The sequence below is a fragment of the Camelus dromedarius genome, chromosome 25, assembly GCF_036321535.1.
Source record: "Camelus dromedarius isolate mCamDro1 chromosome 25, mCamDro1.pat, whole genome shotgun sequence".
Classification (NCBI taxonomy): domain Eukaryota; kingdom Metazoa; phylum Chordata; class Mammalia; order Artiodactyla; family Camelidae; genus Camelus; species Camelus dromedarius.
Genome location: NC_087460.1, coordinates 16,284,931 through 16,312,047, shown reverse-complemented (window position 1 = coordinate 16,312,047; position 27,117 = coordinate 16,284,931). Strand labels below are relative to the sequence as shown.

General features: G+C 40.8%; 1 protein-coding gene and 1 non-coding gene across 6 annotated transcripts in view; one reads left to right on the top strand and one right to left on the bottom strand.

Annotated features, from left to right (window-relative positions):
- Positions 1–27,117, top strand: part of LMNTD1 (lamin tail domain containing 1) — a 312,243-nt gene that overhangs the window by 34,224 nt on the left and 250,902 nt on the right. For all 5 annotated transcript variants that reach the window (XR_010377825.1, XR_010377826.1, XM_064479123.1 and 2 more), the window contains exon 2: positions 81–153. The gene's annotated coding sequence lies outside the window, so the exon portion shown is untranslated. The remainder of the gene's footprint in view (positions 1–80; positions 154–27,117) is intronic.
- TRNAA-AGC (transfer RNA alanine (anticodon AGC)) lies at positions 24,194–24,265 on the bottom strand. The gene has a single exon. It is a non-coding gene; the product is annotated as a tRNA-Ala (tRNA).

The following is a 27,117-nucleotide window of genomic DNA, read 5'->3' as shown; positions in this document are numbered from 1 at the left end:
AGAACTAGAATTAGGTTTATTTAAAATTTTTATAAATGAGTGAAAACTTCACATTTACAGATGGTACAATATTTTTCTAGGTGGTAAGATGCCAGATACACTGGGAAAATCTGAAGCAGGATCTCAGAGGCTGAGTTAATGGACAGGAAAGTGGTAAGTGAGTTGCTTTCTGACAAACATAGATCGTCATGTATTTATGTAAAAATAATTCAAACTGTATTTATAAAATTATGAGTTTCAGCATTCAGTCACATTTCTGAAAGGGAATCTAGGACTTACTGTAAACTATTCATATTCTCCTGGTTTTAAAAGGAAAATTAAATAAATAGAAGAGGAAAGAAAAAAAATATTTGTGTGTGTGCTTGTGAAAATAATGTCATTGGAAATGTTCCTTGAGTTCTAACCAATGTCACCAAGAATCATAAATTGCCTAGAAATGGCGTAGTGTTACATTATACTCAAAATTCCATTAAATTACAGAAATAAGGAGTCATCATTTCAAGAAATCCAGCAGAATATCTTTGAGTAGATGGAAGTAATGAGGCACAGGTTGTAATTTGTAGTTACATCTGTGAGTATAGAGTCACAGATTTGCTTCTTCTTGATTCCAGTCAGCATGAAATAATTATGTGTTCCAGATTGGAGTGCATTCAAAGCTCTGTTTTTTAAAAAGTTCATGCAGATTTCCCACTTTGCTTTAAGAAAAATCTGCTCCTAATGTCATGCTCCCTTCCGGCATTTCATAAATGGGCACCCTAGAGATCAGAATAGCTAATAAGTAGAACAGCTTAAGAATAGCTTCTCACAAATCAAACTGGAACAAATGAGAGATCCCCCTAGCAGTAACCAAATGTATGCTTCCCCGAGTCATATCTACACATTGAAGTGTTGAGTGTATCCTATCGACAAATTTAAGTTTGAGTCTCTCTGTGGGCTCTAGTGATGCAGGTTAAGAAATGAAAATGGCTTTACCCGTTCAAGAAGACTCAAGTAGAGTATTAAACAAACAAAGGATATTTAAACCACATTTTCCTCGTGGACTATAATAGCCATAATTTTTCCTTGGATTAGGTCTCATACACTTCAGTGCAACATTTAAGTGGTGTAATGATCCCTTTTACATTTTTCAGTTTTTTTTTCAACAGCCTGTACATTTATGAAGTAATTAAAAAAATGCTTGAAAGTCGTCATGGCTCCTTCTTCAGATACATCCAGGCATAGGTCAGGCAGTGAAAATAGTGAATGTTCGTGGGGTAAGGTAGGGCACAAGGAGATTGAATCATGAAAGCAATTACAGGTGATGAAATTCTTCCATTTTCCTCCTCAGAATTCTAAGGGGGTCATTATTCAGTTGCCCTACCCTTTACTCCAGATCCCTTCACCCTCATGTACGGAAGAAGTCTGTGTGCCTCATAGTCCAGGAAAGTTCTTGAGGAAAGAGTCTGAGTGGTTTTGGTCTCGTAGGAAACAAAGGCTGAATTTATTAAATAAAAGAGCACAGAAGTTCCGTAGGTCCACACTAAATGCTTAATGGCTTACATCAGGTTGTCTCTAAAGAATCAGAGATTTGGTCCTTCATACACACTCATAAAAAAATCTGTGTGTCCTTGTCCTGGGCAGAGAGGTGATCTTCAGGAAGAAGTAAGTGGTTCATATTTCTGACTCCACTTTTTTAACTTACATACTTAATTGTCCATGATGCAAGAGCTCAGCAGAGAGCATCAAACTGAGGTACAGTTGAAGATGAGTGTCTTTGCATAGGTGACTGTTCCCATGGTTTGGAGTGACAACTGCATGTGAGTCCTGGCTCAGATATGTGGCAGGAGAGGGTCTGTGAACCAACCTGTCTCCTCGTTCGGAGTCAGTAGTAATAATAGCAAGTGACAACAAGGCCACTCATCTGGTGGTTTTCCATCATGAAGAAGGAAAGTGGTGTGTTTGAAAATACTTTGTAATCTGTAAAGCACCCCACTAATGTTCATTATTGTTGTTGTCCCTTGTATTCGATAACAATGCTTATGCCATTGTTACTTCTTATGCCAGTTTTCAGCTAGCCTATGGATGGATTCTGAATTGTTTAAAGTGGACAATGACTGGTATTTTATCATTGCCCTCTGCTTTCTGTGCACGTGTAGTCCAGAAGCACACAATGCAAAACCCTTGGCAGGTGTCCAGCCATTGTTTCAAGAGCTGGAGTGGGTTTCTCTTTTGCATCCTACAGCACTAATGTAAGCTTAGACTCCCGTGGGACTCTCTATAATTCTGCCTTCAATTGCATCACTTAAGATACACACAAGTGGTTAAGTATTTATTTATCTGGTTTTTGCTTGATCTTCAGAACTTCGTAATACATTAAAAAGAATTCTCTGTGACCTTGGACAAGTTACATAATCTTTCTAAGTCTTGTCTTTTTCATTTATAAAGTAAAGGAGGTTAAACCACATATCTTCTGCAGTCTTCTCCAACTTAGAATTTTCTTAATTTTACTTTTTATTGGAATGTAGTTGATTTACAATGTTAGTTCCAACCTAGAATTTTTATGTTGTTACTGTCATGTCTCCCTAAATGGTTAAAAAATGTCACCAAATAGAGATGCTATGTGTAACAGGGATTCCCTATTTTTAAAATGAATTAATATTTTTAGAAACTATTTGGCTAAAGAACTTTCTGTTAACACAATGTCACCCACCAACTTGTTGACTTTAAGGTGCTTTAAGTGAATTTAAAATGAAGAAAGACTAAATTTTGACACCCACAGGCATTATCATCTCTGTTTTATCATGAATATAACATGTCAGAGTTACCACCCTACAAATCAAAAGGGTTATTAACCATCACAGTTCCAAGCACCAAGTAAGCAGAATAACCCTTTGTCTCCATAGTACATCATTAGATGTGGGCCAGAGCTGTTCAGGCCAAGACCTAGGGTCCTGTCTTCTAGTGTATTCCTTCATTTGCCAGAGAGAAGCCTTCTCAAAGTGAGGGGTCAGAGCCAGAGGGGAAAGTACGGACCACTGGAGAGCTCAGTGGAGCTGTGCTTTTATCTTTTCCAGCTGCTCTGCCCAGGGTCATTACAATTTCAGATTCTCTCTTCACGGTATCATATTCATAAAACAGAGTTTCAGACAGGTTGATGCCCGCACACACTCTACATAGACACATGTGTATTTACATGTACATAGATGTGTATAAATGTATGACTGTGTGGACTAGCATTTATTTAATCGTTAAATACATTATCTTTACTCTTAAGAAATCTGTTCTCTTGAAGGATGGAGATAAAAATGTGCAATGAATACACGTGCTCTGGTAACCTGGGTGTTTCTAAATAAAGATACACATGTGGGTTATCCAAATATTCTGTAATATAGTCTGTGTGCCAGGACTGGTTTAAGCTGTACACATGTTGACTCAGTTAATCTTCCTCTAGCAACCTTATGAGGTAGGTGCTATTTGATGTATATATAATTACATATATAATATAAATATATAAGTATTTATGAGGTAGGTACTAGTATATGTTCAATTTATAGGTACTATTATGTATTCAAATTACCCAGAGATTAAGGAGTTTGCTCAAGGTCATATGAGTAAGCAAGTGGCAAAGAGGGAGGATTCCACCCAAGCACTGGGCTCTAGATCCCGGGTGCTTGTCTCCTCCAGTCGGCTGCCTCTGTAATAAATGCAGGTTTCCAAGTCCATCTTGGTGAGCAGGTACTCTCGGCACGCCCCTCCCTGCTCTCTCCAGGTTCTTGCTGAGCAGCTGTGCACATGATTAGTGGGCTGTCATGAGCTTCATGGTCCTACCAGACTCTGCCCTTATTGTCAAAAGCCATTAGTAGATGGATTTCCTTATGTAGGCTCTGAGATGGCAAGTTGCGCGCAGGAAGTTGACTGGGAAGAGCTCTGCGGAACACCGGCGAGGGAATGAGGGAACAGGGAAGAGTCAGCATTCATTCGGAGGGGACAGAAGAAGACTTGACCTTGATGCTGTTGCAACAGAGGCCTCAGCAGATCCCATGTGAATTTCTAGAGCTGAAATGCCCTTCCTGAATCGAGGCATCAGTGCAGGTCCTATGTACGCCCACCTCAAGTAGTCACTGGATGCAGGCTGCCCCAGGAGAGCAAGGCAGCTCCCTCTGATTGAGAGCAGTTCCTGGGGAAGGAGTCAGCTGTGTCAGTCAGTGGGCAGTGCTCCCAGCAGCAGGGGGAATGAGAGGCTCAGCCTACTGGGCATCTCCATCCAGTATAAACTCTCAGAGTCATGGTGAAATGGCAGATGTTGAAGGTCGTATTTAAGAAAGGAGGTCCCTGCTCTGCTTCTCTGCAGTGTTTCTCTGCCTTGGAAAGACAGCTAATGTTATGGAGAATGGCATATGTGCTCAGTTGGGGTGGTGAGCAGAGATGAGGGAGAGAATGTTCATCTCCCCCTCCCACTTCTTTCCATTGTGTGGCTGGACGGCCAAAGCTCCTGCAAAAAGAGGTCGGGTGGGCTCAAGACTGGTCAGTCTCTCGGGGAGGATATGACTGATGGGCAATCTCTCCCATCCCTTCTCCCTTGAAAATTTCTCGTCCATTCGCTGGAGAATTAAAATGATATATCCCTCTGGAGGGAAGCTGACTTAATGTAAAATCCATAGCTCACATAAGTTCTATATTTTATCTGAAACGGTGAAACGAGAAAGTAACAAACATGTCTATAGGCTTCCTCTTTCTCCACAACATAGAATTACTGCCCCTTCTCTCCCCTTCTCTTCTCTCCCCACCCCCATTGTGTGTGTGTGTGTATTTTGGGGAAAACATGAAGATTTGATAATATTTATAGCAATATTTGTCATGTATTGAAAGCCACCTAAATGCCAGATACTTTATGTATATTATTGCAAAACATCCCAATAGCCCTGCACAGTGAGTACTATTCACACCATTCCACTGAACGGGGAATTGTGGCTCAGAGAGTTTATGTGAATTGTTGACGATCCACAGCCAGTAAGCGATGGAAGTGCTTTGTCCAGATCCTGAATTCACATCGACGCTCTGTGAGAAGGGCTTTGAGGCTCCTTGTGTCTCACTTGGGGTGTCATAGATGGTAGCAGGTTGAAAGGCAAGAAAATGAGTTTAGGGCTGGATAAATAGGGCTGTTCTTAACACCCCTGCCCACACTTTACATACCCCATGTGTGATGGCAGGAGCTAATTGCTTACACATCCCAGAAACAAAGTCTTTATTTGACTAGAAAACTTTAATAACTGGTTTTTGCCTTGCTAGAAACAGCCTGTAATCTTCCCGGGAGAAGGTGGTGAATTTTCCTCTCACAGCTGGTCTGGGCTTCAATTACAGTAGAGTAGTTAACTTTTTGTTTGTTGTAAGGACTTGAATAGGAACAGGCAGTGTGCACTGTATAATGTTGTAGTCCAAACTCCGAAGAGTTTGCCTTTAAGTGTTGTTTATAGGATTTTTTTCTGTATCTCACACTGAAGCTGGTAAACTTGTCCAAGGACTTAAGACACTTCATGCTGGTTTTTGATGGGGAACATCTGAAGAGAATGCCGTTACCTAAATGATTACTCCTCATGGCGGGGAAATGTTTAGTTTTAGTGTCCTCCAGTTAGAGAAGGACCCTAATCTTTGTCATCTGCTCCCAGGTCGGGAGCCAAAAAAAGAAAAGTAAGTGCGAGGGCATCAGTCCTTATCTTGAAGCCAGAATGGATAAAGATCTGTGTTCTTCCATCTCCCAAGAGCCTCCCCAAAGACCTTTCTTCCACAGGTTGGATCAGTTTAGTTTATGACATGCCCAGCACACAGCCTTTTTTTCTTAAACATACTTTTTTCTTCAACAGTACCAGATTTTCAAAAATGAAGTCAGGTAGTCAAATCAAAGCAGGTTAAGTGTTCATGCAGGTTAAGGCCTTTACTCCTGGCATGGAGTTACTGAAAGATTAGCCTTTACACAGAAATTCTAAATGGCTGTGGGAGAAATCTGAGAAACACCATTTAATACCACTAAGGACTTGAGGAAACAGGAACTGAGTCATGAGAAAAGGAAGAAATGAGGAGAAGGGTCAGTTAACTGAAGACTCCGAGACATGTTAGGATCCGTCCTGGAGAGAAAAGGGGAAAATCGAAATGTATTCATCTTTACTGTGGTCCGTTTTTGTTCTTTTTCACATCCGTGGTGCACAGATGGTTACACATTGCCTACAGGTAACTTAAATGACTGAATAGGCAGCGTAGCTTTCCGAACCATAGGACAATGAGTGTACTCTGGTTATAACATTGTTTGGTAAACTGTTACAACAAAACCTTTAGTGACAGCATGGTACATTAGCCAGCACAGCACAACAGGACAGAAATGTAGTCAGGTACACGCACTGAGCAAAGGAGGCCACGGGCAGTTTCCACCACATCAGGGAGGACCCCATAAAGGACACCATGAAGAGGGGCTTTGTTCAGCACAAACCTCATAGGCATTAGCAGACAGCTTAGGACACGAAGACAAAGGACTGTGAAATGGCAACGCCTATAAAGTTGTCTCTCCTAGAGCAGCCGCATGAAGAAAGGTCAGCATTGCACAGCAATAAAAATCCTGTGCCGCTGACAGTGTTGTACAGAGTTCGCCCAGCCACCTGCAGGTGTGCTGTAAACATGTGTGCTTTTGAAAGAAGAAAGCTTCAGAACAGAGAGGTTGGTCTTCTTACCTGAGGGCTCACAGCAGAGTGAGTAACGCCAGTCTGTGGTCCTTAGTACCTCCTGAAATGATGCTTTTTCTTTTCCTTTCTGATCCATTGCTCATGACTTACTTCCCAGCCTGAGAAGAAATGGATTGACCCTCCTCACCACCCCCTCCTCCTCCTTTCTTTCAAGTTACACTTTTCTTTCTTTCAAGATAAATCTGTCTTCCCTTTGATAGAAGAAATAGGGATTTACTTACACTCTAAAATTATTCTTATACTTTTCCTGTTTTTACCCAAACTTCTCAAATAATGCTGAATTCAGAACAGGCAGTCAGCAAATACATGGTAGTGAATGAATGAACAACTGATGGAATGAATGACTGAAGTAGTGTGTCTATTAGGAATTGCCAAATCATTAGTAACAATTACTTGATAACAGTGACTTTCAAAAGATAGATGTTTATTTTCTTTTACATAAAACAAAAATCTGCAAGCAGGAAGTCCAGGGCTGTTCAGTAATTATACAATATTGTCAATGCCCTCAGGCCTCTTCTTGGTTTCTATCCCACTATTCTTTATTTTTTTTCTTGCCTATTTTTTAAATTTATTTTATATTGAAGTATAGTCAGTTACAGTGTGTAAATTACAATGTTATAATGTGTCAATTTCTGGTGTACAGCATAATATTTCAGTCATACATATACATACATATATTCATTTTTATATTCTTTTTCATTATAGGTTACTGTAAGATACTGAATATAGTTCCCTGTGCTATACAGAAGAAATTTGTTTTTTTAGAGTAATTAATATTTGCAAATCTCAAACTCACAATTTATCCCTTCCTACCCCCTACCCCCCTGTTAACTGTAAGACTGTTTACTATATTTATGTGTCTGTTTCTGTTTTGTAGATGAGTTCATTAGTGTCTTCTTTTTTCTGTTTTTAGATTTCACATATGAGTGATATTATGTGGTATTTTTCTTTTTTTCTCTGGCTTACTTCGCTTAGAATGACAATCTCCAGGTCCATCCATGTTACAGCAAATTGTCCCACTGTCTGTAGTGCACAGAGACCTTTTAAAGGTTTCCTCATGGTTGTAAAATTGCTGCTGAAATTCCAGCCATCATATCTCAGTTAAAGGCATGAAGAGAGAAGAAAGGGGAATGGACAAAAGGAAGCAAACCTCCCAGATGAGTCAGCTCTCTTTAAAGACCTTCCTGGGACACCTACCCAGATGACCACTGCATATATCTCATTGATTACCTCCATCTGTGAGGTAGTCTGAGAAATGTAATCTTTGGCTGTGTACGTTGTCTTGCTGGAAAAAACTATATTCTTTTAGTAAGGAAAAAGGGCAGGGCTTAGGCAGTTGCCAATCCCTGCAATACGTAGCAGTCAAAGTTGCCTCTTGGTTGGGGTTTAATCTCTTAGTGTGTAAGATTAGATGCTCTTCCAATATAATACATCTGTGGGAGAAAAAAAAAATCAATGCTTTGTACCTTAGTCAGGGGAATACGAAAAGAAGTTATATGAGTCATCCTAGATGAAACTGGTGAGTCAAGGATCGGGAGATGTCAAGGCGAGACTAAGGAACTGGAGCTCTGGATGATGCTGAAAAGCAAGTATCGTGGTAAAGGCATGAAAGAGCTAGAAAGAGAGGCAGCTGTGGTTGGAAAGTGGAACATGGGATTTAAGATTCCAGAGATTTAGCTGTTCCAAAAGTGAGTAAAAAGCTTTGGGGTTTGGTTTTCAACACACAGCAGAGCTGAGGGTCATTAGAGTGGAAAAGATTTATGGGCTACCGGGTTATAGAATCATATCTGTTGAATATGCTTTACCTATTTCTTAGCTGTGCCAAGCACAGATGGATTTTCTTTTGCTGTAAAAACAGTATAATTGCATTTTAGAAAATAGAGGGGGAGAATCCTTGTGTTTCCACTATCTACACAACTCACATCTCAATTCCACATGATGTATGTAGTTGCAACTGTAGCTTACATACGATTGTCTATCTGAGACAGGATGGAAGTAGGCAGGGCACAGCCACTCAAGGAATGACAGCAATTTAACATCAAAATGGTAGAAGATTCACCAAAATGGTGGAAGATTCACCTCCTAGTTGGCCTTGAAGATTAAGAGGTTTGACTTCTAGTAGACATTGAGCTTCATTATATGCTCATTGCAACCGGGTGATCAATAACATGCCCGTAGGCACCACGACAGCCCCAAGGCTAACCGCAAAAGGCCAGAGAATGGGCAGTGACCCAATTCCTGGTAATCTCAGCCCCTTCCCCAGGGCAGTTGGAATGGTCCCACCTGTAAGCCTGTGAAGCTACTGAAACCATAAAAACTGACACCACCATTCCTAGCAGCCCTTTTCGCTCCCTCCTCTTTGGAGACGGCCCACACTCTGTCTATGCAGTGTGTGCCTACTTTTACTTTAACCTGAGCACCTGACTCCCACACCTCTTTCCTTGCCTTTCTCTTGCCTTACACTCTATGTGGTGTGTATCTCTCTAAATAAATCTACCTTTACTCAATTGTGGCTCACACTTGAATTCTTTCCTGCACGAAGCCAAGGACCCACACCTGGCGGGGCACATCCCAGGGACTCAACTGAGACCTGGGACATGGCCCTCCTCACGGACCACATCCATTTTCCTGCATCATATCCTTCTATTTTAATTCAATATTATAATGTAAGCATTTTCCATGTTGTAACATAGCTATTAGAATTAGTTGCTGGGTTCTAAATAAGTGTTTTAAATTACAGTTTGGGATGCTCCAGACCCCAATCAATATCTCATTTTTGTGAAATCAAAGAAGATTGTGAGACTTCAACCAAATTATCAGAAATAAAGAGGGACATGACTCATTTTTGTCTTACAGTTAGGAAGCCATGGACTTCTCCTCTCTCTTATCTTGTTGTAAACATCACTCTTCTCGCAAGATGATGCAGGAAAACAGATGTGGGGCATAAGGAGGGCCGTGTCCCAGGTCTCAGTTGAGTCCCTGGGATGTGCCCCACCAGGTGTGGGTCCTTGGCTTTGTGCAGGAAAGAATTCAAGTGTGAGCCATAGTTGAGTAAAAGTAGACTTACTTATAGAGGTGTGCACTCCATAGACAGCGTGTAGGCCATCTCAGAAGGCAAGAGAAAGGCCAAGAGGTGTGGGGTTTGGTTCAGTTTAAAGTAAAAGTGGATACACACTCCATAGACAGAGTGCAGGTCATCTCAGAAGGCAAGAGAGAGAGAGAGCACGACCTTGAGGTGTGGTGTTACTAGTTTTCATATGCTAACAAGTGAGAGGATTATTCCAACTACTTTGGGGAAGGGGTGGGGATTCCCAGGAATTAGGCTATGGCCCTGTTTTTGACCTTTCATTGTTAGCCTTGGAACTGTCATGGTGCCTGTGGGTGTGTCATTCACCATGCTAGTACATTACAGTGTGTATAACGAAGCTCAAGGTCCACTGGAGTTCAAATCTCCCACCATCTTGGGCCTCAAGGTCTACTGGGAGTTGAATCTTCTGCCATCTTGGTATTAATTGCTGCATCATTCTTTTAACGGTCGTGCCCTGCCCCCTTCCCTCTTGTCTCAAAAGGACATATTTTGTTTTCTCTTGAGCTGGAAAAGATTTAAGTTTGCTAAAAGACTGGATGATATGGTGGAGTAATACTTCATTTTACTTTATTGCATATGCTGCATTGCATATTGATTCCTGGAATTCTCAATTTCTCCTGCCTTGACATCCTTCATTATTGCACTCCAGACTCAACCGTTTTCTCACCAGTCCCCTCACATCTCTTGGCATTGCTTCATCCTGGCTGGTGTGCCCAGAAACTTCCCACCAAGGTTCAGTTCACCCCTCCTTTTGGTTCACCTAACATAGCTATATGAACTTATACAGCCCCGTTTTTGCCGAAAGATTGGCGCTGTCCCCGAGGAGCCAAACTGAAACTCAGAGACAAGGTCTTGGAGTTCAGGAGAAAAGAGGCAGCTTTATTGCTTTGCTGGGCAAAGGGACTCACAGCAGGCTGGTGCCTTCAAAACTGTGAGCCCACCTTGGGGATGGGGCAGGGTGGTTATACAGCCATGGCTCAAACAACAAAGCATCGATAACAATCAACAGAATCATTTTCTCGTCATAAGACTCAGAATGGCGTCATGATGCCTCCAGGCGACCAGTTCTGTAGAGGCTAGTGGTTGTCACTTTTTTGATCTCTTTTTATCTCGTAAGCGCCCAAGGCGTGGTCTTCTTGGTATTTAGCTTATTTTGTAAGGTTACAGTTCCCTGATCTTCTGGGAGAACAACTCAGAAACCAAGTGTGATTATTACTTTTGATGACTGGAATAAAGCAAAAACAGTAAAATTAATAGCTTTATTTTAACAACAAGTCTGGAACTGTGAGTAGCAACCGGTCAGTCAGGTTAGTTGACCGTTTCAAGGGCAAAAGTAAGAATAAGCAGTCTGTTAGCCTAAGTGCGGCCATTTTATTAACTCTCCTTCACTGTGGATAGAACCCCTGCAAAAGTAAATTTTCCATTGTAGACCAGGCTCAGCGCCACTTAATGATCTTTATATTTGTGCCTGGCCTTTTCTCTCTCCCATTTCCCACAGTGGTTGGTCCAAACACTTCCCAATTCTTCAGCCTCTTACATTTGGATTCTCCAGGGATCTGTCCTTAGTGCCTTCTCTTCTCTCTGTGTTCATTGCCCTTCTTTAACTACTATCTGTTGAATATCTCCCTGCAAATCCCACCCATGCATAATACTGCACTGGGCACCTAGATGTTTGTGCTCTTGGATATCACATGGACATTTCAGGATCATAATCATTATATTTTATAAATGTTAAAGCTTAATCAATATAAGTTCTACATTTCAGTTAATTCCAATGACATCTATCCAGCCACCAATTCAGAAATCTGGAATGATCTTTTACCATTCCTCCCTCCCCACTCCCCATAAGTATAATCATACTCTGAATTCTGTCTCTTATTTTCTTTCAAATCCGTCCCTCCTCTTCATTTGCATCCAGGCTGTGTTAGTCACTCCCCCAGCATTAAAGACGACGGTCTCATAACTGGTCCTCCTAATACCTCAGATGCTTCCTCCAAGCCACTGTCTTCTCTCTTAAGAGAGAAGCTTATAAAACATGGTTGTTCATATTATTTGGTCTGTCTGCTAAAAACCCTTCAGTAAGCTCCCCATTACTCAGAAAAAAGTTCAAATTCTTTCATGCAAGAAACAAAGCCCTCTGTAATTTGAACTCAGCCTTACCTTTCTAGCGTCATCTCTCACCGCCACCATTCTCCTGTACTCAGCCACACTGAACATTGTCCTCGGCAAACGTGCCCACATTGTACCCTCTGCCATGCTGTTCCATGGCTGTTCCATTTTCTGCTGATCGTCTGTTGGGTCTTTGGCTAATTCACCTCCTTCCTGAACTCTCAGCCGTCAGGGTTTTCTCTTCCCTCTTCCCCTTGTTTTCTGATCACACCACTACCACTGGTCATCATATTTTACTATGGCTTTTCATGTTTCTGTCTCCTGCACTAGATTATGGGTACCTTGAAGGCACAGACCAGATCTCAGTCATTTTTATCTTTCTAGTGTCTAACATATATTAGTTATCTAGGAAAGACTAAAAAAAAAAAAAAAAAAAGCTACAATCCTCTGACCCTGGGTCCCCTGTAGCTCTCTCTTGTGCTCATTTCCCTTCAACCTTCTTGAATGAATTTTCAGCACCTTGTAGCTGCATCTCTTTACTTCCCATTCACCTTTCCAACTCAAGGTAATGGATTCCTACCATCTCCACTTCCAAGAGATGCTCCTGGAAGGTCAGCAATGATTGGCATATTGCCGAACCCCATAGACACTTTCTAGTACTTGACTTATCTGATTTGTCCCCTGCCTGTGACACTGGGACTACTCTTGAAACAGAGCAGGACCTGGTGGGGTCCTCCTTGGTACAAATCCTTTCAGCCTCCCATTTCTCTTTTGTAGGAAATGGGCTTCCTTCAGCCTCCATGACCTTCCCTGAGTTCCAAAGGGCAGAGTCAAACAGTTGCTAATCAGGGAAGGGAAGGGAGTGTAGACAAGGGAGGAACAGTCAAGAAACCTTTAGTGCAGCCGTGGGGCAGGGTCCTGGCTCCTCCTCAAGGAATATACATAACAGTACCTTTGAGTTCTTCTGCAAGAACTTAGGCCCCCACACAGGTGGAGGATGGTAATAACTTCAGGCTGAGCACAAGATTCCTGGAACACCTACCTTGCCACCGACCAACCAGAAGACAGTCACACACCCTCTCCCCTCACCCCAAATTTTGCCCATGGAAACTTTTCCCCAAAAACCATCAGGGAGTTTGGGTTTTTTGAGCACTTGCTGCCCATTCGCCTTGCTCAGACCTGCAATAAAGCTTTCCCTGCTCCAAACTGACGTTTCAGCTTGTTTGGGCTCCCTGTGCATCAGACACAGGAATTTTTGTGTTCAGTAATCACTGCAAAGCGCTGTCTCTCTCCCTGTGACACAGGGCAGTCCTCCTCCCTTTGTCCTGCTTTGTAAACTCTCTCTGCCGCAGTCCTCAGTCCACCACTCTCCTTATCTTCCGCACTTCTGTAGAAAACAGCCACATTTTAGCGAGTTTTAACTACCACTTACATTCTAATAAGTCTCCTGCCCCCATCTCTCATCTGCACTTAGGACTAGAACTGCCCAGTGGACATTTATAGGTACATCTCCCATAACCTGCCAGCCTGAATTAGACATCTCCCCTCTCGCCTCCCCTCATCACTGTCAGCCCCGCCCTTCCCCTGCCCTGGCTCCTGAGTTTCGAGCCATCACAGTGCTGTTCCTCCACAGTTGATTCATGAAATGCAGTGCACCCTATGTCTTCCACTTTGTGCCTTCTGAAGCACAAGTCCCACTTTGTTCTTCCTTAGTATTTTTTTAATCTTGCTCCTTTTTTTTTTTTTTTTTACTTTTTGAAATATCCTTTTTTTTTTGGAGGGGGCAGGTAATTATGTTTATTTATATATATATATATTTTAAAGGAGGCAGTGGGGATTGAACCCAGGACCTTGTGCATGCTAAGCATGCCCTCTACCACTGAGCTCTACCCTCCCTCCTGTTTCTTATTTTAAACCCTTGAATGGTTTGCTGTCCTCTAGGATTAAGCCAACATTCTTTGGCACAGCCCAGCAGGCTCACCTTGACCAGCCCAGTCTCCATCTCCCTTTCACCTCCTGCCACACCCTGCTTTGCACCTTTATGCTCTAGTAACCTTGAACTACTTGTAGTTCCACCGTACTTCTTTGTTTTGTTTGTAGAATCTCTCTGCCTCGAATGCTCTTTAACCCTCCTTCACTCCGATGACCCCGATCATCACCCAGATCTTCCTTCAGGACGTTTTCTCCAGCTCTCCGGGCTGGACTGCTCTCTCTTGCACATTCTTGCTTAACATTCTTCCTTAGCTTTATACTGAGATTGCCTTCCCGTGTCACCATATCCCTCATGGAAGGGCTAGGGGCTCCCATTCTGGAGATACTCTGAGCTCAAACCCTGCTCCGCACCTTATTAGCAGGGTGACCTTGGGTAAGTTACTAAACTCCTCCAATTTTGAGTCTCCCAAGCTAGCAAAATGGAGATGAAAATGGAATTTAATTTACCAAGTTGCTAGAAAATTAAATGAGGTGCACAGAGCCTGCCTTATGGCAAAACCTCAATAAATACACCGTGATTATCATTCTTCTGCACTGTGCTATATCCATTCTTGTATTGCCAGAGCTAAGCAGTGCTTTGCATATTGTGGGGACTCAGCACACAGTTGTTAAACTGAACAAACTGTTTATGGAACTCAAGTTCTTGTGCCCGACAGTGAGGCCAAACAAACCAGTTTCAGAAACTGAATGAATTAATAAATGAGCTAGAGAATATTTATGCGTACAAATGAGCCACACAGAACAAGTCTCAGTTAAAGAGTTTATCCCGACAAGTGCCAACGTTTTATTGTAGAAAGAGGCTGGCACAGTTGGTGTGCTGGTTCCTGTGGGGCACTGCTCGGATCCATCCTTCAGGATGGAAGCACTCACTCTTACTGCTGGGAGTGTGATGCCTGGCTTCTCGCAACTCAGTGTCCTCCTTCTGATGACTACACGGGGCTGAAAAGAGCCACTTGACCCAAGGTGCTGCCCCTGTCTGCATCTAAACACTGGTGGGCAAGGGGGACTAATGATGTCTGACCTTGCTTCAGCTTGGCTTTGCAGATCCATCCTAGCTGCAGAGCTCCCCGGGGGCCTGAGTGAGGCTCTGTTGGGACTTCATTGCAGCTCGATTGCTCCCCCTGCCCAGTCTTACTTTCTTAACATCTGTGCAGATATGGACCCTAAGAACACACCTTGTGACATCCTGTGCCCAATTTCCTATTTTAGGATCTGGAGAATCCAATCTGCAACATTTTGTGAAGGATGAGAGTCTGATGAATTACATTTTAGACACTGTGTATGAGATGTGTATGAAATGACTAGATGTATGCCTGGCACCAAAATGGAAAATATGATGATTGTTTTTTGAGGGGTGATAGAATTTAGGTGGGATACCAAGATAGAAGTGTCTGGTTATGGCGACTTTAATCCCTGGCTCACCCTGTACCTTGAGTGCTGTAAATTATGAGTCCTGTGGGCTCTGTGCCCACCTACATGTGTTCTTCGTCACTTGTGTCCCACTGGGAAATGCAGGCATGGAAAGTGAAAGAAGTTCCCAAGGCTCCTGCCCAGGGCGCACTCTTGGGGAAATTGGTAAACCCTGTGTTGTGATCACAAATGCCCGGGTAGGCAGTGATTGCATCAAGGCAGTGACATTAGAAACAGTGTATTGCAGGTGCTTTATTTTTTTAATTTTTAATTTTTTTTTTTTTGCAAATACTTTAAAAGTATTTCTTCTAGAGAGAAACTCACTATATAACTAAAGCTAAGGGTCTAGCTTGGCCTAAATGAATTCTTAGCATGGATGGCCAGCGCAGGTGGGTTTGTTTTTTTTTTAAACTATAGGGAATATCATAGTTTCTGTTTATGAATTACAAAGGAAACAGGTATACATTTTACTGCATAAAGTATACACACATACAAAAACTTAACAGTACAGAATTATACAAGTTAAAAAGTAGAAGTCCTCCGTCATCCCATTCCCCACCCTCAGAAATAGTCACCAGTAAGAGTTTGATGTAGCTCTGGGAGCATGTATCTCGCATACATTAGTATTTTTATAACAACGTGGTGAAGTTAACACATAAGCATGGATAGTGAATCTAAGTGTTAACTTTCTTAAGCTAATACAGTGTTCGGTCCGGCCCCTCAAGATGGCTGTCCTCTTGCTCTCTGTACATCCTCTGCTCCGCCCGTGCCTGCCTCACCTGCACCTGCTCACCTGTTGACCTTCCTGCATACTCGCCCCAGGCTCCGCTATTGATTATTCTTATCAAAGGAGCGGTGAGGCGCGTGCTCCTCTCTTGGTTTCCCTGGTACCCAGTGAGCCGACCTGAGGTCAATTCCCCCTATAACTGCTAACTTCCCCCCGTCCCTGGTGGCAGAGACTGCCGCCCTGTCCTGCCAGCCACCTGCTGCACATGGTGGGGACCTTGCCTCAGGCATGTAAGCTCCTGCTCTCCATAAACCATTCATGCCTCTGTCACTGACTCCGGGCTATTTCCTGGACTGTGAAGCTGGGCAAGTACAGGCCTTGCAGGCCTGCGGGGGTACAGCCCAAGAGATAGATGAGAAAACCTCAGCTCTCTCAGTTGACTCTCCTGAGTGCATGACACAGGAGCCCCAGTTATTGCTAGAATATTGACAGTTTTTTTTTTTCCTTCTTTCCCAAAATAACTTCCCGTGAGAACACCAGTGCGGTCATGTGTTTCTTGGGAAGTTCAGCTTGTTTTGCAGATGGTGATGTGTCATCATATTGCAGCCTCATTAGAAGGACTTCTTGTTTTCCCCTTTCTGTATTTCGAGTCCCCATGTTCGTGCTGCACCTAGATTTGCTGCTTTCATTAGTTCCTATCATTTTCGGCTTAATAACAGCAGAGAATTAGAAGGTTTCTGCTTCTTACAACACTGCTAGTATTTCTCTTAATTCATTTCTGCCCATCACGACTTGTTCTCTCTCCCACCCCAGTACTGACTGCGTCCCTGTGTACATGACGGTCAGAGGCCTCGGTCACTCCTGCAGAAATGATGAAGAGAGGACTCCGTTTGTTTATTTTTGCTTTTATTTCGGTTGCCTGGGTAGACTGCCCTAGGAGAACATTGCTAAGATTTATGTCAGATAATGTTTTGCTTATGTTTTCTTCTAAGAGGTAAAAATCAGAAACAAACTCACAGACATATAAAACAAACTATGGTTACCAGGGGGAAAAGGGGTGGGAAGGGATATAAATTGGGAGTTTGAGATTTGCAGATACTAACTACTTTATATAAAATAGATTAACAACAAGTTCATACTGTATAGCACAGGGAACTATGTTCAATATCTTGTAACTTACAGTGAAAAAGAATATGAAAATGAATATATGTATGTTCATGTATGACTGAAGCATTACGCTGTACACCAGAAATTGACACAACATTGTAAACTGACTGTACTTCAATAAAAAAAATATACGTATGCACAAAAAAGGGCAAGAACTCCAGATTTTGAGGCCTGTAAGCCGTGAAATACCCTACCATTGAAAATGATACCAGTTTCCTTGGAGAATTTTGAAACAGAAAGTTTGAGCATAAAAGATTAGAAATCATCCAATTTCATTTTACTGAAGACGTATTTTTAACAGCACAGCAAAATAATCTAATGTGCAAACGTAAAATAAGTCAGAACTGTGAGTGGATTAGATTAAAATGCATTTAGCAACAAGAATCTGGACAGATACATTTGGATAAACAGATTCAGTGATTTGATGACAAGACCTGGACTGAGTCCTTTGCATGAAGAAAGGAAATGTCACTGCTGCTTTTGAACATTTCCAGCAAACTGGGCAGAAACTAGCGAGTCTGAAATTGTGCCAGTTATGTGAGGAAATTAAAGAAATAAATTATGTGAAGAAATTAAAGAAATAAAGAAAGGAGTTAGCCATCGCTGGCATCTTTTATTTAGGAGTTATAAATTTAGATTTTTCCGGTTGAAATTGAAATATATGGTCCTTGATTATAGACAGCTAGTGTTTTTCTAATAAGAAACAAAGGGCTAATTTATATTCGTGTTTCCTTTATCGTAGAAAGTAGGTAGAAATAAATACCCATATTGCTGTATCTGCAGCAGTAACTGTGAATAGGATATTTTTCTAGATTCTTATGGGCTATTTGCAAAGTCTTTAAATCCTTGTTTTGGAATTAGGCTTGCCATTAAAATTCCTCTAGAACGAATGGGACCTCACTTCAAAGAAGAGCAGTCTCAGGATTGGTGAAACGCACGTGCTTTTTATCTGCGCTGGAGAAAACGCTGTAATGCCAACCAGCAACTAAAGGATGCAGCTATGACAGAAATTTAAATGTAAAGTGCATCTGTAAAATAAAACTGTGAAAAAACGTCAACATACTGAAAACTTAATGATACAAGATGGTAGAATTCTTTAGAGGGAGAAAGAGTGAGTCAGAAAATTAGTGATGAAATCATCTCCCTGAGATAGTAGGATTAACAACCAGGAAAGCAGCCTTTCTATATTATGCATCTTATGCATCTTACAGGCCCAGAACTTTGATCTCAAAATGGTCCTCCTTAGACGAAAGAAGATGGTAGTCAGGGAGGTGAGTAGTGATCTTCAGAATAAAGCAAGACTGCAGATTTTTCAATTGCCACCGTGCTTTTGTAACCATATACCATCTGAATTTTTTCTCAGTCTATTATGAGAAGCATAGTTGGGCCAGTCAAGCACAAACTTTCATACAGTAAATGTTTGGAGTGCAGTGGCTGTTATACCTTGGCTGTTATTCCTATACCTAGTGCAGCTCACCACACCTAGTTAACTAAATAAAGAGCATTCCCCGGGCCGATGCCCGGACGACCAACACACAACAAATCTGGATGCAGCTGCCCCAGGAATCCAAGCCCGAAGGATTGGTGATTTTACAGTGATAATTCTGTTCAAACTTCCCGGCACCCATGAGGTTAAAATCTTAGAACATCTAGGAAGAAAAAGAGTAAGTACTCCTAAAATAATGCTGGAAAGGGGCTAATAAATTCTCTGGCATTAACACCTAAGTCTGATGCAAATGAATTGAATCCCCTTGACATTCAGAGAGGAATTAAAGCTAATGAATTAAATATGCAAGTCTTCTTTTGTTGCAATTCTCTTTTGCAAATACTGCAATAATCTTGCATTGTCAACATTCTTAGAAAGCTACTTTTTAGCTATTTTGAACATATTTCCCTACTGAACATTTGTACACTTAGAATTTTAATGAGTGCGTTGATTAGTTTTCAAGATCCTGAGTTTTTCTTTCATAAATTTTAGGAAACAGACAAAGATGTTTTGTGTGTATGTGTGTGTTATTACACCAATATCTTTTAAAATAGATAACAAGATGTTTTATTTTTTGCAATATGTATATTGAAAGGTTTTTTTTCCTGCTGTTTTAAAAAGATACTCTAATCATAAGGTTTTTATAGGAAAGCAAAAGAGAGTAGGAATTTTTAGATTTTCTATCTAATACCAAAGTATTCACAAGATGATGAGAAATATGTTCTCATAGTAAATATTTTCCTTTTTTTTTTTATAGCCAAATGTTTCAATAACATATTTTAAACTCTGGAATCACTCCCACTCATATGAAGTCTAAATATATATATTTCTCAAGTCATTAATTCATAAACACGTTGGTGGAGTACATTTATGTATCTCAGTGCACGACACATTCCACTGGTAGTAAGCAGAGGATTCAGAGACGGATCAGCTAGTTTTGTGGCTGGTTGTCTTGATGCTTTATGGGTTTGTTCTTGGTGTAGGGCCCTTTCTTTGGGCTAGGGAGGAGGGGTATTTTTGGTTTTGTAATGTAGCTTGAAGTGAAAACAGAATGTGTCCCTTTTCTACCACCATATTAAAAAAAATAGTGTCTTTGATGACATCAGTTCTAAGATTGGTTGAATTGTCAAATTAAATTTTTAATCCAGGTTTAAAGGGGCCAGAGATTATCTGGAAAGGTCAGTCGAAAGCTGCAAGATGAGGTTTTTCACCAGAATGTGTATAAATACTGTATCCAATAAAATATGTAATGTAGGGATATTTTAGCCAAGTTTCATTAGACATTACATTCCTTGTTTGGAATGCATGGCACAGTGTTCCGTCTACCTGCTGCCTCGTGGATGGTTCATTAGCGTTTGCAGGATTATCTAGAAACCTCAGCGCAGCAGTGCTGGCCTCTATGTGAAAGACTGCATTGCCTGGAATTACTTTATTTGCATCAGTGAGACCATATACAGCAGCTTTAAAAAACCTACGATGCCAGCAATGGTCTCTTCTCCTTCTCACCCTCCTTTTTCTGTTCTTTTCTTCACTTTTTCTTAAAAGCATAAATCCTTCCCCAGAGCAATCAAGGGAATGGTAAACAGTCTCTACTATTTATTAATTCCCTAAGTGCTACCGACAATGGATTTGGGGGTGTTCTAAAAGGCCTGGTGGCAGAGCTCTCTGTGTGCTTTCCAGAGATGAATTCTCACCACACACTTCACATAAGATGGTCCTGAAAGATCTGACGGTGGCATTCTCCCCACTTCCCGCAACCACGTGACACCTTATTCCACTCAGTTAATGGAAGACTAGAAAATATGTCCTCTAGTGCCCTAACTGGGACATTTCCCCAGGAGTCAGGGTACTCAGTACCCTGCTAAGTCTATCCACGTGGCCCATATTCCCTGGTGTTACTCAGCACATTCCTCAAATGCTAGTGTTAAAGAATTGGACTGCCTCTCTTTTCAGTTACTGATACCAAGACTCGTTTGACTAGTCCAAAATGGTTTGGAGAATAAAACTCAATTTATAGAAATATTAAGCCTCTATAGAACATTTTATTAAATTCTTACCTGTTCTGAAAGGTCTTAAGTTCTAATGAATCATATTTTTTAAACATTTTTTTAAATTTTAAAATTTATTCCATTTTAGTTTTAATTAATTTTTTTAATTGAAGTATAGTCAGCTTACAATGTGTTTCTGGTGTATGGCATAGTGATTCAGTTATACATTTATATTCTTTTTCATATTCTTTTTCATTGTAGTTTATTACAAGGTATTGAATATAATTCTCTGCATTATAGAGTAGGACCTTGTTGTTGGTCTATTTTGCATATAGTAGTTTGTATCTGCAAATCCTGAACTCCCAGTTTATCCCTCCCCCCTGCATATTTATTTAAATTCTTTTGGGAGTTCCCCATTACCATTTCTGCCTATCTCCTGTAGACAAGAGCTCTTGATTTGTTATAAGAGCCTTTTTTTTTTTTCCATTTATAAGAGCTCATTATTAGTGCCAAACTTCCAATGGGATTCAAATCCACATAGTAAGAAATTTATTCAAAGAGGCTATCCTGCATAGAGTAGCCCTTCACTTTGCTCTGTTCAACTGTCTTAAAATTTACTGTTTCAAACAGCTATGTTACTTGATTAAAACAATGTTAAAATTAAAAAAAAGAGCTCATTACATGTTAACAGAGTATTAGAAATATATATAGCATTTTTTTTCTGTTTATTGCCTGTCTTGTAACTTTATTTGTGGTGTTGCTGTTATTGTTTTTGGCCATTCGGAAAGCTTTAGATATTTATGTAATTTTAGCTTCAGTATTTTCCTTCAGAGAGGTCGGTTTCATATCGTCTACCACACACTTCAGACACCGGTCTCAAGCCCACACTATGACCTGCGCTTCTGACCATAACAGGTTACATGTCAGAGGTGCCCGCAAAGCCCTCTCAGGTGCGGTTCATTTGCTAGAGGGGCTCACAGAACTCAGAGAAGCATTTTACACACTAGATCACGAGTTTATCATGAAAGGATACAGCTCAGGAACAGTCAGATAGCAGAGGTGCACAGAGCAGGGTCTGGGGGAGGTGGCAGGGTCACGAGCTTCTCGGGGCCAGCCACTCTGCCAGCACCACCACGTGTTCCCCACCTGGGAGTTCTCCAGGCCCTCTTCTTTTGGGTTTTTATGGAGGCTTCGTTACAGAGGTGTGATTGCCTGACTCCATGGCCACTGGAGATTGAACTCAGTTTCCAGCCCCATTCCCCTCCCAGGAGGTCTGAGGGTGACACCAGAAGTTCCAGCCTTCTAATCACCTGGTGATTATTGGAATCACAGGGCTCCACTGGAAACCAGGCCCATACCTAGGTGATTTCCAAAAGTCACCTCATTAACATAACAGAAGACACCGCAATAGGAAAGTCCGAGGGTTTTAGGAGCTTTGTGCCAGAAACAGGGACAAAGACCAAACATGTATTTCTTATAAATTACAGTATCACAGTCATACATAGAGGTGGTTGTATGAACCAACTTGGGGCAACCCAACTGGTGGCACTGAGGGACTGCCCAGGCTGCTCAAGGTGGCCTCAAAGGTGGTACTCCAAGGTGGACGTGGCCTGGAGTCAAAAGTGAGAACAGAGGCAGTGGAATCGGTGTTGAATAAATATGTAAATCATCAGGTCTGGTTGAGCATTTCTGGGATGCTGTGTGCTCACGACTCCTGCTGCTAATCTTCCGTCCAGTGGACATTATTGCATCAGAAACCTCAGGCAGGACTGGGTGGTGGTGTCACCAGATGCACTGGGTCTTGGCTCTGGATTTAGGTGATTTAGACTACTCTTTGTTTAGATCACACTCCTTGCCTTTGTTATCACTGGAAGGGCTGTGCCTGCCTGGAATGGGACTACTCATTTCTGTGATCAGCAATCTAATAGATATGTAGTGAGCACCTACAGTGTGCATAGCTAGGCACTATGGAGGATGGAAAGATGAACAAGACATGGTCTGCCTGTGTTTAAACAAAATAATGATAGCAGCAAGCAGAATATGATCAGTGTCTAAAACCATAGTGACCTCATTGCTGCTCTTTGTAGTTATGCCTAGAAACATCCAGGAAAAGCAAAAAGCAAAACCCATGAATCCATGCTTTAAAGTCATAGTGATCCAGATAGGGGAGACTATAAATTACACCACATAACTGCAAGTGACCTGTCAGAAGAATCTGGAGTAGGAGGGATGAAATTCAGTCATCTGACCCCATTGCCATCTGAGTTATAAGAACAACTCTTCTTTGGTAGTTGTTAAAATATACTCATGTTATAAGAGTAGAAGATGCCTGCTTTTAACAAAGAAATATAAAGATCGTGAGTGAAGATAATGATTGTGTCTACACACACAAATGAGTTTGACTTTAGTTCAAACAACTGTGTTTTTACCTGTATGACAACAAAAAATTTAAAATCTTTAAAAACATTTTTAAATTAAAAAAAATCTTTTGAGCTAGTTTGGAGTTCTGTAAAAAGCAAACAAACAAAAAGCAAAGATTGTTTTTTGCTTGCTTTCATTGCTTGCTTTTGCTCCAAAATTGAAGAATCTAATATTTACGGAAGAGGGTAAATTATATTGGCATGGTGTTTTTTTTATTTCAGTATTAGTGCAAAACACCAATAGTCAATTTCTTAATGTCACAAGCATATATCAACATTTGAATGTGAAACGAAGTCCATACTTCCTTTCTTGAGTTATTCATTTTTATATCGGATACAATGTCTGGTTTATAAAAACCAATGAAAATATGTTTGCTGTGAGTACATTCTTTGGTGGTTTACTGTTACCCCTCTGGAGAAAGAAGCTATAATTTTTACTCTTCAATTTTGATTTAATTCACATAATTAAAGAAGCTCCGAGATTATTAAAAGCTATCATATGTGCTACTGGAGGATCTATCGATTCATCCTTTGGAACGTTCATTATGGAAATAGGTAGTGCTAAATCACAATGGAGTTTAAGTACTATATTTCACACAGCATTTGCATCTTTAAATAATGGTGGTTGTGAAAAATGTCTGTCTGTGTTCCTCAAAGTAAATTTCTTTGACTAGTTGAATAACAGATCTGACAGGGCCTTTGGTGAACTGAGCTCTCTCAAGGCTCAAGCAAATCTTGGCTAGATGGGCCGCTCCCTCAACCCCTGCCCCCTGCCCACATTGTTTTGAAAACTTATTTGGAAATTGCAGGGCAACTCCATAATAGCAATAACCTTGTTCAACATGATCAGAATCTCGTATTTCTTGTCTACCCAGATCTGCGCCTTAAAGAAGAGGGTAAATTTGTTCAGCCCTGGATGGATCAGAATAAAAGAAGATTGTAAATGAATAAAGATATATTTGGAAGATCTTAATTCCCCCATTAATTTTGGTACAAAGCTTAACGAGCAGTATTACCTATACTATTTTTTAAATTAATTAATTTATTTATTTCCCAGGGAGGGTAATTAGGTTTTACTAATTTATTTTATTTTTAGAGGAGGTACTGGGGATTGAACCCAGGACCTCATGCATGCTAAGCATGTGCTCTACCACTGAGCTATACCTCCCCCCCATATATGCTTCTAATGTCACCTCATAAATGCTTTATGCATTTTGGCTCCTGCCCTTCCTCAGATCCCTTGTAAGAGTAAGTGCAAGTGTATCTTCAGTGAAACCCCTAAGTTCATTGCTGAAGTTACTTTTGCCTTCATGTGGCTTTGAGTTTCTCTGGGGAGGGACTGTCTCTGCTGTTTCCTTTACAGCTTTCCCGGTAGCAAGATGCTTGTTTGCGATTGGGACTCAGTGGGCATTAATGCTTGTTTGCCATCAAAACTTTATCAATAAGAAGTGAAGAACTGAAAAAATAAGGAAGGTTGGAAGCATGGAAGGCCTTATCTGCTGGGCAGATTTGGACTTGGTGACTTTTTGTGAGCAGGGCAAATGGCGCGATGTGAACCATGCTAGAGGAAGCTCAGTGGGGCAGCCAAGCCTGGGAGGTGGACTGTGGGGCGTGGGGTGAGGGGGTGACCGGGCAGTGCACAGCTGCTAAGTTCAGGCAAGAAGAGTCAAAGACCATAAGTATAGACAGTAAATGTCACTGGGAAGGAAAGCCCTGATCAATAAAGTTGGAAGGAAGAGGTGAGAATCACAGAGTGGGAAGAAAATAATTGAGCAGAAAGAGAAAGGTTATTCTAATTTGCTAGAGATATTAATGGAATTAATGGAATTTCAGCAAGTGAAATATTTTCAACAAAGCATTCATGTCTTCGTCACCAGGCTGAATATTTTCTTTCCTCCCTCCCTCCCTTCCTTCTTGGTCTCTCCTCCTACTCCTCTTCCTTCGTTGAATCAACACTGCCAACAAATCCTACATTTTATTTCTTCTGGTTTCATCCACGTCACATTTTCTTCCCCTGGTGTCTTAATTTGGTTTTGTTGATTCGAGACTGCCTTCCTTTGGACTAGTCTTTCTGCAAAATACGTGATCAGACTTTGAAATGAATGACACATAGAAGTTTAAGGACTTCTTCCCTAGAGATTTCTTTCCTCAAGTAAATATGCAGAATTTTACCAGATTTCTGAATCCCCTTTTTGTTCTATGGTTTCCCTGAATGCCCTTTGCAGAGGTCGGGAAATTCTCTCAGGTTCTTCTATCTAAGATGTTTATCTATTAAGTAATGGCTAACTCTCTGTCAATGTGACCTGGAAAGATATTATTGGAGGGAAATACATGTTTCTTCCTTCCATCAGCATAGCCTGCTTACTCTCGTCAGACCCTCCTTCTCTGCTCTGCGTGTGTGTGTGTGTGTGTGTTTGTGAGGAGGGGAGATACTTTGGTGAAGGTGGCGTCCCTAGGCCAGAGATAGGTGGGAAGTGAGGTGTCATTTATGAAAAGTATTAGCATATAAGGCCAGAGGACAAAACACAGTCTGGTGTGTTTGATCTCAATTGAGTCACTGAGCAAAATCTCCATAATGAGAAAGAGTTTGACAAGAACCAAAAATAAGAGAGGCAAGATGGCATCAGGAGAGTGGAGCTCAAAGAATAGTGGATGCTGGTCTTGAGAAGTTCCAGAACTGTGATGCAGATCCTGGAGTCACTCTTTAGGAGGGACCAGTGTGACCCAGCAAGTTGGCTAAATTGGCTTAAAGGATGGGAATGGTGTGGGCTTACCTCTCCTGGTCCAAAATCACCGAACTAATGAATCTTAGCAAAAGCATCTCTCTCCAAAATACCTCATTTTTCATTTTCAAAAAAGGAAGAGAAACTACTCCTTGTTTTGTAACTCGTCAACTTCTCTAAATCTTTAATCAGCTTTATTCCAGGAAGGAGAGAATTGCTTGAACTTTTGTCTTTTCAAAGACAATGTGTTCTTGGGAAATTGAAGATATATAGTTTTATGGTTTAAAGTTCAGTCTCTGGGATCAAACAAACATGGGTTTGAATCTTTGTCTGATACTAGCTTTGTGAACTTGGACGAGTTGCTTAAACTCTGTAAGCCTCTGTTTAATAATCTAGAAAAGGAGGATAACAATAGTACTTATCTCTTAGGATGTGGGGATGATTTAGTAAAGTAATGAACATAAAGTGCTTGGAACCATGCCTGACATAGAGTAAATGCTCAATAATGTTAGCGATTATTTTCAAACTAATTATTCCTTCTCCCAGATTACTTTAATATTTAATTGCTTCAACTGTATCTTTATTAAAATTTTTTTAAATTGATGTATAGTCAGTTTACAATGTGTCAATTTATGGGGTACAGCATAGTGTTTCAGTCATACATATAAGTACATCTATTCGCTTTCATTTTTTTTATTGTAGGTTACTATGAGATGTTGAATATAGTTCCCTGTACTATTCAGTAGGACCTTGTTATTTATCTACTTTATATATAATAGTTACTATCTGCAATATTTGGAACTCAACTGCATCTTTAATACAAAGAGAGAGGTTGGTTAAAAGATCACCTATACTTCCAAATAATTTTTTTCCCCTTCTAATCTAACATTTGGGGGAAATTGTACAAATGAAAACACTTAAAATTCAATACAATAGAACAAAGTATGTTTTCTAGGTGGCCTACTATTGGATCTATTTCCAGACTTGTGTCAAGGATATGGAGATGCTATTCTTAAACAAATTTATTGATTCCTATCTCTAAAATCTCAATATACTGAGTCAGCTGTCTAATAATTCAGCAATTTTTTTTTTTTTTTATTTACTAGGTACAGATGACCTTGTAGATGCTGTGTGAGAGATGAGAAATGAATGAAGAATTGAATGTTGGTCACGGGGCTCCTATTGCCAAGATAAAGAGATAGAAGATAGATATATAGAAAAATAGACTATATTAATAGACAGATTAATTTGCTATTAACTGAATTAGTAAAAGGAAAATAAGAGAGGTACTTGTTTT